This window comes from Acomys minous (assembly GCF_964271855.1).
Source record: "Acomys minous genome assembly, chromosome: 12".
NCBI classification, from domain to species: domain Eukaryota; kingdom Metazoa; phylum Chordata; class Mammalia; order Rodentia; family Muridae; genus Acomys; species Acomys minous.
In genome coordinates this window covers 19,280,533-19,292,388 of record NC_140493.1, presented here as the reverse complement: position 1 = coordinate 19,292,388, position 11,856 = coordinate 19,280,533, and the positions used below count along the sequence as shown (strand labels likewise).

The following is an 11,856-nucleotide window of genomic DNA, read 5'->3' as shown; positions in this document are numbered from 1 at the left end:
TTGTGATATGTAAACGTTTTTATTTTTATTTTTTGTTTTAATCCCAAGTGTGGGATTTCAGTTGGAGTTTCAGTTTGTCCATAGCTGTTAATTGTCCATGCAGGGCGTGGCTTTTGACAGCTGGTAAGGTCTTCCGCGCGTGGCATGGAGAGGGGCTTGGTCTAGGGCTCTGAGGATAGGACAGCTCAGAGAAAGCACGGCATGTAGCAGTTTGAAGAGACCAGAGACGGACGGTGTGGCAATTTGGAGCGGACATACGGAGAAACCCTGTCTCGGGGAAAAACAAAACAAAAACTAATAAAAGTCACTGTGGTAAACAACATGGTGTCACACACCAAAGAATCCCAGCACTCAGGAGGCAACGGCAGGAAGGTTTGGTAGTTCAAGGCCAGGTTGGTCTACTTAATGAGACAATAACTTAAAACAAAAACAAGCCGGTCGCGGTGGCGCACGCCTTTCATCCCAGCACTCGGGAGGCAGAGGAAGGTGGGTCGCTGTGAGTTCAAGGCCAGCCTGGTCTACAAAGTGAGTCCAGGACAGCCAAGGCTACACAGAGAAACCCTGTCTCGAAAAACAAAAACAAACAAACAATAACAACAACAACAAAAACAAACACCAAAAGCTGACCTCTTTCTACAGTTGGTCACTACTAAATAATCATGTATTAAGGACACTCGGACAGCCCTGCGGAGAAACTCAAGTGACAAAGAACTGGGCGCGGCGCTAGTCAGAGGCACCATTCAAGTGAAGTGCTGTTAACTTATCCCGGGGCCACAGAATGCCGAACGAATCGCCTCAGGTGGACCGACACCAACTACAGCCGAAAGGACGGTCTCGCCCAACTCGGCGAGGCCAGGGAGCGCAGTGGACGTCTACGGAGCGAGGGGTTACTCACGGGCGTGGGCGAGCAGTCAGCGAGGTCACTCAGAACCCGCGTGGACGAATCCGACGGTTGGCGAAGCGGGACGCTCCTCCTTCCAAGTTCGCCATGGGATTCCGGGCTCGCCAGGCGGCCGCTATATGGTTGCTAAGGACGTAGCGCAGGCGGTAGAAGAGGTTCATGATGTCCTGGTTGCTTACGTTCCCCCTGCCCACCCGAGGTTGAAGAGGCATCGCGCCGCGACCAGGCAGGACGTCCTGAGAGACACCGAGAGAATCCGCCACCGCCTCCGACTAACTGCCGACGGCGCGCCCCGGCAGCGCGTGGAAATAGGCTTCCCCCGACGCCCCGCCCACCACGCCCCGCCCACACCAAGAGCACCAGCCACTCTCCTTCCGCCTCCCCACACAGGACGCTCTGGCCCCGCCCCTAGGCCCCGCCCCCGACGTTGCCCGCGGGCTCCGGGTTCTGTAAGGCGCCTCACAGCCTCGGGCTGTGCGCCTGCGTGTGGCGCCTCAGCTTCCGGGGGACAGGAGCCTCAGCAGAAAGCAGGGTAGGGGTGGATGACCCTGAACTCCGCCCTCCACCCTGGATTGTGTTAGGCTAAAGCCTAACCCTGGATCTGTGGTATAAATTTGTTTGCTTTTTTGTTGCTGCTTTTGTAGAAAAAGTTGTTTTCAGCCGGGTAGTGGTGGCGCACGCCTTTAATCCCAGCACTCGGGAGGCAGAGGCAGGCGGATCTCTGGGAGTTCAAGGCCAGCCTAGTCTTACAGAGTGAGTCCAGGACAGCCAGGACTACAAGAGAAACTCTGTCTCGAAAAAAAAAAAAAAAAGAAAGAAAGAAAGAAAAGAAAAAGAGAAACCGTGTCTCCAAAAACAAACAAAAAAAAAAAAAAAAGAAAGAAAAGAAAAATTTGTTTACGGTTACTGGAGAGACCACTCAGTAATTAAGAGCGCTGGGTGCTTTTCCAGAGGTTCCCAGCAACCACAGAATGGCTCACAACTTCAGTTCCAGCGGACTTCACACCCTCTTCTGGCCTTTACAGGCACTGTACACTCGTGGGTACACGGCAAAGCACCTTCTTATAGAAAGTAAAAGTCCAGGGAGGGGGGAGGAGAGACGGGTGGGGGTCTTATGTGACCCAGTTTAGCATTGACCGCGTTTATGAAGCTGAAGATGAACTTGGCTTTCTGATCCTCCTGCCTCCACAACTCAAGTGCTGGCATGACAGGCATGTATCACTAGCCTTGATTTTTATTTTATTTTATTTTTTATTTTTTATTTTTTATTTTTTAGCTAGAAAAGTCTTTTAAGTGTTTAGATTAAAATTCCACCCTGGTAAGATGTGCTTTTAATTTGGAGACTCAATCCAAAGGCAGGCTCCCCCTGAGTTGCCCTCCTCTGACCCTGGACACACACAAAGAGAGGCTGGGGACCTGTGGCACACTCACTAGAGACCAGCCAACACTTCAACCACCTCTGATTTTTTTTTCTTTTTCTTTTCTTTCTTTTTTTGTTTTTTTGTTTTTGTTTGTTTTTTTGTTTTTGTGTCCCCCCCCCCTGTCCCCGTCCCCCCCCCCACACACACACAGGGTTTCTCTGTGTGGCCTTGCCTGTCCTGAATTCCCTTTGTAAGCCAGGCTGGCCTCAAACTCACAGCGATCCACCTGCCTCTGCCTCCTGGGTGCTGGAATTAAAGACGTGTGCCACCACGCCTGGCCACCCCTGATTTTTTTAAGTAAAAAATTGCATACATTTTGATCATGCTTGGCCCTCTCCCACCTCCTCCCAGATTCTCTTCAGTTCTTCAGCTTTATGTTTCTTCTCTTTCAAACAACCAACCAAAAGGCCTTTGCTTGGCGGCGCACGCCTTTAATCCCAGCACTTGGGAGGTGGAGGCAGGCGGATCGCTGTGAGTTCGAGGCCAGCCTGGTCTACAAATCAAGTCCAGGACAGCCAGGGCTACACAGAAACCCTGCCTCGAAAAAAAAAAAAATCAAAACTAACCCCCCCACAAAAAAACAAAACCCAAAACAGATAAGACAAAAAACCCCAAACCAACCAACCAACCAACCAAAAAAGAACTAAAGCAAAATGAAACAAAAAGTCCACAGAATACCATTGAGTTTTGTTTTCATATACCTAATAAGACACTAATCATGGGAGTCCGTGCATACGTAAGCGGTACTCTGCGAGTCCCGGTGAAAGAAAACTCAGGTCCTCTGGAAGAGCCGTGTGTGCATATGCTCTTACATGGTGAGCCATCTTTCCGGCACCTAGGGCTCCACCCTAACCTTACAGGACATCAGGAAAGGTAGAACTCCAGAGCACGTGCCTCTTTAACTAGGGTAAGTGTGGGACAGCTGGGGGATGGGTGTGGTGGAGAAACATGGCCTGAGGTGCTGTGGTAGAAGGAAAACAGGTATGAGAGGCGAGGTCAGCCGCCTGCTTCCCAGCTCTTCGGCTTGCAGCGCTTCCTTCTCTAGAGGCGCCGTTTGTCCCTAGAGACGCATTTTATTATCTCTTCACCATAGGTAGGGTTCCAACAATGACAAGGACAAAGGCAGGCTAGACATGACAGACAAGACAACATGACAACGACAGACCAAAGCTCCTCTGAAATCTAGCAGCCCAAACCAGTGACTTTAATTAGGGTGGTTTCCAGGGCCGCTGGTGATGGCGTCGGGGTGGACCGAACAATTCTGAGCAGCAATGAAGAAAAGCTCCCACCTCCGGCAATCTTTGACCGTTACTCTAGCCACGCGACCCACACAGGGCTTAATGGGCCTTGAGAAGTCGAGAGGTCTGGTAGGCCCACCCATGGGGTTGCAGAGTCCTCTGTCCCCTTCTCAAGTTACTGGGGAGCTAGCAGTGGCCAATGTCATGCCCGTGGGCAGAGTTTGACAGCACATGTAAAGGTTGAGTTTGGAGCCCATTTCCAGTGAAGTCCTCCAAAAGCCTATGGCACCACTTCAGAAACCAAAGACGCACTCAGCCTGTCCAGTGAGCCAGCCCTGAGGGGAAGTGGGGCAGCTGCAGGGGATGTGTAGGTGGAAGCCAGGGCTAGACTTTGTCCAACTGTCACTACAAGGCAAGCGGGAGTTTACCCAGACAGTCACAGGCTGATTCCCAGCCTCTGCCCCTTGCCTCTGGAAGGCACTGCTGGTGACTAGTGTTGAAAGTGAACATATGGTAGTGCATGCCTTTAATCTCAGCACTCAGGGAGGCAGGGGCAGGAGTATTGCAGTGAGTTCGAGGCCAGCCTGGTGGAGAGAGAGAGTCCAGGACAGCCAGGGCTATCCATAGAAACCCTGTCCAGAAAAACGAGAGAGAGAGAGAGAGAGAGAGAGAGAGAGAGAGAGAGAGAGAGAGAGAATATGTGAATTTGTGTACAGATCAGACATAACTGGGAATTTTGTGACTAGGCCAGAGTTTCTGTCTTTCAGAGTTTTGCAAATTCCCGGAAAAGCCATAGCTCTCGGGCAGCCAGTCAGGGTCAGCCTGGACACTTGGCCTGAGGAAGATAAGGTTGCTTAGCTACCAGTTTGAAGAGCCCTTTAACTCCTGACTAAAGTCATGTAGCCTCAAGAACACCTACCAGTTTGAACCAGTTTGAACCAGTTCAGAGAGTCCCTAGGCCTGGACCAGAGGCCAAACCAATTCCAGATGTACCTTTGCCTCTGATCTATGCCAATAGACAGAAGTAAAGATTGCCTAACCCACCTTGGAACGTCCCTTGATTACCTATAAAAAAATGCTCAACTTGGGGTCTTTTCCCATCTTGCTTTGTTTGCATGGGCGAGGACCCCAGTGCACTGGATCTCTGCAGAATAAAGGCTCTTTGCTTTTGCATATGACTTTGGACTCCTGGTGGTCTTTGGGGGATCTCTTGATCTGGGCATAACATTTGGGGGCTCATCCGGTACCCCCAAAACCCCAGATTCCCGACTCGTGGAGCCCTCAAATTGGCCAGTAAATGTCTCTATGTGTCTTAAATCCATGAAGTTGTCTGTGTAAAATTGTGGGGCCCATTTTATGAGCAGATTGACCGCTGACTGGGGACCTAGGAAGCCTTTTAGGAGGGGACAGAGTTCCCTGAGACCTGTAGGGATTAGGGGGATCCCCTCCTTTTCCCACCCCCCACACCCCCCAAGCTAGAGAGTCGTAGGTCTAGCAGGTCACTCCTGAAGCAACTTTCAGTTTTGCCTCGGTTGGACAGGAGTGTGTGTGTTGGTTGTATTTACTGTGTTTGTTGTTTACTTGGCTGACGAAATGGACACAGATGACTCCCCTAACCCATTCATACACAGATCTCCCCGATGATGAGGAACTAGAATGTATCCACTCTTAGCTGGGACTGGAGGGAGGCACGTAGGGCTTCCGCTCCCCGTCCCCCTCTTGGCTCTCCTTTCACCTTTCACAGGGGTGAGAGCAGGCCGCAGAGCTGTAGCTGGTTTCCGCCCTCCTGGCCTCAGCTCAGCCATCTCCTCAGGCATTGTCTGAGGCCGACAGCTGGAGGACATCTGCGGGAGCACCTGAGGGCTGAGCAGGCGCTCCAGCGGGCAGCCAGCAGCAAGAGGAGAAATGGTGCGAGGCACCTCCTCAAGACTGCACCGCTGACCACTACTGTCCCCCAGGCCCCCCCCCCCCAGGCCTGCCTCTTGCTGCATCACCTATGCAGTAGCTGCCCTGGAACCTCCGCCTTGCACCCAGTCTGGCTGAATCCGCTGGGCTTGCTGCAGCCTAGCTAGCTCGCTGCAGCTGCCCCTACTTTCTGTCGGAGTCTTACCTGTTATTGTCCCATTGTTGTGACACCTGGGGTAGGCTATGAGGTGGAGTGAGTGCCCCATGCACTTCCTGCTCCAGGTTCAGGTCCAATGCCTTTGCGCACTCAGGTGTCAGGCACCAGCTGGGCAGGGGCACATGGGCAGGGCCAGGTGTGGGGTCAGCTGGGGTGCAGCTGGCACACTTTCCACCTTGGGTAAAGGCAGGCTGGGAGAGGGTCCGCAGGGAATGGTGCTCACCCACAGTCGACAAGGCACTCCACCCCTAGTGCCTGCTGCCACACAGCATCCAGCTGCAGGCTCTTGAGTGCCACTTGTTTGTAACATCTATAAAACACAAACGTTTTTCAATTATCTCGTGGAGCACATGGTCTGCAGCTTGGCGTGTCAGACACCAGCCCATTATATAAACCAGGTTTATAAAAAGGTAAGATTTAAAACTATGCTTGAATAATGATGTATCAGAGCTCCAACTTCATTTGTTTGTAAACAAGAACTTTTCTTGCTGGCAGCCAAAATCTATGACATCAAAATAATGCACTTAAGCTGGCCACGGTAGCGCACACCTTTAATCCCAGCACTCGGGAGGCAGAGGCAGGTGGATCTCTGTGAGTTCAAGGCCAGCCTGGTCTACAAAGCGAGTCCAGGACAGCCAAGGCTACACAGGGAAACCCTGTCTTGAAAAACCAAAAGAGGGGCTGGAGAGATGGCTCAGAGGTTAAGAGCACTGCCTGTTCTTCCAAAGGTCCTGAGTTCAATCCCCAGCAACCACATGGTGGCTCACAATCATCTATAGTGAAATCTGGTGCCCTCTTCTGGCCTGCAGGTATATATGAAGGTGAAACACTGTATACTTAAATAAATATTTTAAAAATGCACTTGATATTTATTTTAGAAACACAGAATTGTTTACACTGATAAAATTTGGTTTTGACTTCTAAAAATTATGGTTATGATCTGTGACTTCACTCTTAAAAAAGGGACATACTTTATTTTGATATTACAAAAACAGGTTTTCCGGGCGGTGGTGGCGCACGCCTTTAATCCCAGCACTTGGGAGGCAGAGGCAGGCGGATGGCTGTGAGTTTGAGGCCAGCCTGGTCTACAAAGTGAGTCTAGGACAGCCAAGGCCACACAGAGAGACCTTGTCTCGAAAAACCAAAAAAAAAAAAACAAAAACAAAAACCAACAACAACAACAACAACAACAAAAAATAGGTTTAAAAAAAATGTTTAAATAGCCTGGCAGTGGTGGTGCATGTCTTTAATCCCAGCACTCCAGAGACAGAGGCAGGCAGATTGCTGTGAGTTCAAGGCCAGCCTGGTCTACAAAGCAAGTCTAGGACAGTCAAAGCTACACAGAGAGATCCTGTCTCAAGAAAAAAAAAAATCCTGTAACATTTTTTGCACGGGTGGTGAGTGCACGTGTATGTGTGTGTGTGTGTGGGTATACATGCATATAGTGGTTTACCTAGCCGGCTTGTTCCAAGGTTCTGCCATCTTTACAACCTGAGCACTGAGGCTATAGGCAGGCTCCTGTGCCGATCCAACCTTTATGTAGGTACTGGGAATCTGAACTCAGCTCTTTATGCTTGCAGAACAAACGCTTTATCCTCTGAGCCATCCTCTGAGGCCTCCAAATTCTGTACTTCAGTGCTTATACCATGCATTATCCTCAAACGCTAGAAATGAACCAGATATCCTTCAACTGGAAGACTGAATCCCAGTATTCAATTGGCAAACTTTCCATAAGGAACAAAACACTAGCAAACAAAACTACACGGATGACTCTCAAAAGAATAATGAGGAGGGCTGGAGAGATGGCTCAGAGGTTAGGAGCACTGGCTGCTCTTCCAGAGGTCCTGAGTTCAATTCCCAGCCACCACATGGTGGCTCACAACCATCTGTAATGTGATCTGATGCCTTTTCTGGCCTGCAGGAGTACATGCAGGCAGAACACTGTATGTAATTTTAAAAAAAAAAAAAAAAAAGGAAAAAGAAAATGTGGAAAGACGACCAATTTTCCTTTTCATGTGTATGTGGTATGCATGTGTATGCATGCTCACAGGAGCATGTATGCACACATGCAGATGGCTGTGTATATGTATACACAGTGCATGTGGAGACCCAAGGTTAACATTGGGAATCTTCAGCCAGGTGCTGGGAATCTTTAATCCCAGCGCTCAGGAGCTCCAGTGCTCACAATCACTCAGCCACGTCTCTAGCCCCAAAGGCTCCCTTTTGTATGGCCCCATTCCTATGACAGCCCAGTTGTATTCTGGAAACAGTAAGAATTACAAACCAGCACAAGCCAGGCGTGAAAGCTCCTGCGTGTGATCCCAGCACTCAGGAGGCTGAGGCAGGAGGACTGTTTGTGAGGTTGAGGCTAGCCTCGGCTACACAGATTGTATAAAAACAGTAGTGCTTTCCAGGAATGGAAGGTATAAAGAAGTTGCTAGTTAGTTCGAGGCCAGCCTGGTTTACAAAGTGAGTCCAGGACAGCCAAGGAGAAACCCTGTCTCGAAAAACTAAAAAAAAAAAAAAGTTGCTAGGAAGATAAACTTCTGTCTTGACTAGTGGAGGTAGTATCAAGGGGAGAGTTGTTCTCTGACTGGCTTCAGGGAGGAGGAGGAGGGGCCTTTGCTCTGAAACTGAGTACTCCTGCCTATGAGAAGTGACTTTTTTTTTTCTTTTTCAGACAGGGTCGCACTATGTATCTAGAATTCACCATGTAGATCAGGCTGGCCTCAAACTCAGACAAATGGCCTTGTCTCTGTGTAACCCGAGTTTGCTACTTTGTGGATTCCTTTTTCTTTTACCCTTCTCCATCTTCCGTCTTCCCTTTCAACCCCCTAATACTAGACAGGAGAAAAGCTGAAATACAGGAAAATATTAGACAGGAGGTGGCAAAGAAAGGTGGGGGGCGTTGTTATTGTTAAACTTACTACTGATTAGGAGTATTGAGTTCCTTGGGGTGAGTTTGATCTCCACAGGCAGACAGGGTATCTGTGGGGATCAGGGACTGGGGAAGGGGAAAGAGTGACAAGGGAACTCACACAGAATCTCAGGAATCAGACCCCGGAGACCAGGCTCAATGTGCAGATCTAACTTTATTGTGCAGTGTATAAGCCCTTTATATGACTGAAGGGCCAATCAGACCATACCATGCTAGTCTCAAGCACCAATAGCAGTCAGGCTTGGTGTAGCTATGAGGAAATGGGGGGAGGTGCAAGGTCATCTCAGGAGACTTCCGTAATCAAGGGGGTAGTCACTGCCCTAGCCTTGGATCCATTTTGAGACATCTCTAGTGTGCTAGGAGTCCCTAGTAGACTAACACTGTGTGCGGTGGATCAGGAGCCATTTTCTATGGGCCTCCAAAAGGCTATCTCAACACTCCCCACAGATACTAATTTCTTCTCCATTCTTTCCACATGACTACTACAACCAACTGCCTGCCACCGACAGCATCCAGCCACTAACCAGCCACACCTAGCAGGGCTCTAGCATTTATATACCCTCTGAAAAATTCCTAGGATTCCAAATGTACGCAATCGCAGAAACTATCTGTAGCTGACAAAACCACACCCACCCCTGCTAGAGCATGAAGCAAATCATAGTCACTTGCTGCAAGGCTGCCCATATCCCCACACCTGGGATTAAAAGGAAAACATTCCCATATTTGTGTTTTTTGTTTTGTTTTTCGAGACAGGGTTTCTTTGTGTAACCTTGGCTGTCCTGGACTCACTTTGTAGACCAGGCTGTCCTTGAACTCACAGCGATCCACCTGCCTCTGCCTTCCGAGTGCTGGAATTAAAGGCCTGCACCACCATGCCCAGCCTGTTTTTGTTTGTTTGTTTGTTTTGTTTTTGTTTTTAAAGACAGAGTTTCTGTGTAGTCTTGACTGTCCTAGACTCACTTTGTAGACCAGGCTGGCCTCGAACTCACAGCGATATGCCTGCCTTTGCCTCCTTAGTGCTGGGATTAAAGGTATGTGCCATCACATCCAGCAATATTTGTGTTTTTTAAATAAACCAAAATAGTCACTAAATCGTTGTCCTCCTGAGTTAAAATTGTGAACCACTAGGCCTGGCACTAAGTGTTATGGGCACCAGTGGCCACAGGCAAGGTGGCTCAGGATGCATTCTCTAAGGCAGCTGTTCCCAGGCCAACACCACAGTCTACCTCAAAGGAACCTTGGCTGTCACACCTGGGTCTGAAACCTTACTCTGTTGCATGGTAGCTTTTCTACTTTGGTCAAGCTGCCTCTCTGCCTCAGTTTCCTTGTCTGTAAAGGGTAACACTATCCAGTGCGTCAAGTTTCCATGAAAATTGAAGAAGTCAGATGTTAGAACAGTTTAGAACAGGACCTCACACAGAGTGAGAGAGATGGCTTCTCCGAGTGCTCCATTTTAGAGATGAGCAAAGCAAGGCTCAGGGAACTCAAGAGCTTTCTGCAGGGGTTCAGGTGACTGGGCTCACACAGCAGGTTCCATGCTTGGGTGCTGGGTTCAGTTACACTTGCCAGCAGACAGATTCCAGCTGCCTCCTAGAGGGTGCTCTCTAGGTGTCCTTCCTCACAGAGAGGGTGGGGGATGGGGTGGGGTAAGGAACAGACAGGATCCCCAGGACGGACTTCACCTCTGCCAATACCCTCTTTGGAAACACTCTCACGCACAAGTATCAGAGACTGCAGTGGCGCTGTTCTGACCTGAGTCTGGCACTTCACCCACATGCTTGAGGCTTGGGCCACATTGAGGATGGCCTGGTCTGGCCTACTCAGTGTTTTGCAGCTATCTCTCCCTGGCTCTGGTTTCATACTCATGCCAGGGCCCTTTGGCCTTTTCCTGCTAGAGGGAGGTGCGTGCAGGTGAAACTGAGATGTCACCGCCCACCCATTTATATGGGTACCCAGGGCCCAGACAGGTATCTGGGAAGGGTATCGAATTACCCTGTCTTGGAGACAGCTCAGGGTAAGGTCCTGTGCACGGGAGAGTGCTTGGCCTACGAAGAGATAGCGGTGGTACAGCAAGTAGCTCCAAGACCAGATACAACCCAGGAGCCTGCCTGGTGGGACTCTTAGCTTTTAGACACCCCAGTCACCCTGACTGATCTCCTCTCTCTGTAGTAATGAGGCTTGGGTATTTGCTAGGGTTAGGGTGCAGTCCAGCTTGACTGGAGGGTCGGGGAGGGAGCGCTTGGGATGCTTTGTAATTGGGGACAACAGTGCTGGACTGGGAACATCTACCAACATATTATCTGGAGACTTCCAAAAGCAACACACAGATGAGCAGAGACATTCTGTCCCCATGTGGGGATGATTTGGCACGTTCCCAAGAGTTCTATTTTGTTTGGGCTCTAGCACACAGTAGGTACTTGACAAATGCTTGGGAGTGGAGCAACCAGAACCCAGAGCCTCAGCTGGAAGCCCAAAGCCTTGAAGCCTTCCCTGGAGCAGTTCTCTCTAGGAGTGTCTCAAAGTGGAGCGATGAGCAGCCAAACAATACCAAGACCCCCCAAAAAACCCCAGCCTCTTGTTTTGGGCTCATATATATATATTTCTTCTCTCAGAGTCGGTCCCAGGATGTTTTTCAGCTGGCAAAAACCAAGCTCCACCCCCTGCACCCCCCCCCCCATGAAGTGGTTCATCCTCTAGTGGATAAACATCACCTGCTATCTCACAAGTTTGCTCCCCATCCCACACTTGGGATCAAAACAAAAACATATCTCTACACAATGGTGTCCACAGGCTCCTTTATAAATCTTCCTCATCCTCTACAGGCCTGCCCTAACTGCCTGAGACATGCATGGCCTGGCTCCACAGGCTCCTAGGGGCAGGTTAGGCCAAGTCAAGCAGAGATGGGTCTGCTTGGTAGCTAGCTCTATGGTCCATCTACAGAGACCTCTGAGGACTAGTGTTTGAGCTTGGCTGTAGCAGAGCCAGGCCCCAGCCCAGTCACTGGACCATGCTTACGTTACAGTGAAGAACAGGGCTTAGAAGGATGAGATGCCTCCTTGTTAGCTCCCATGGAGCTCCTGCCCAAGTGTGTTCTGGGGCTCGCTACATTCCACCTAGAGTCAGCTGAGGGACCGACCCTCAGGAGGGCCAATAGCTCTGGTCCTATGCAGGGCCTATGGAAGGGGACCTGGCATCCCAATCTGGGTGGTATGGAAAGGGCAGCCAAGGGTAGCAGA

At 49.9% G+C, this 11,856-nt stretch overlaps 1 long non-coding RNA gene across 1 annotated transcript; it reads right to left on the bottom strand.

The window, feature by feature from the left end:
* LOC311578547 lies at positions 1–1,225 on the bottom strand. The gene is made up of 2 exons (XR_014772884.1): positions 896–1,225; positions 1–267 (listed from the first exon to the last, which is right to left on the bottom strand). It is a non-coding gene; the product is annotated as an uncharacterized lncRNA (long non-coding RNA).
* Between the last annotated feature and the right edge of the window lie 10,631 nt (positions 1,226–11,856).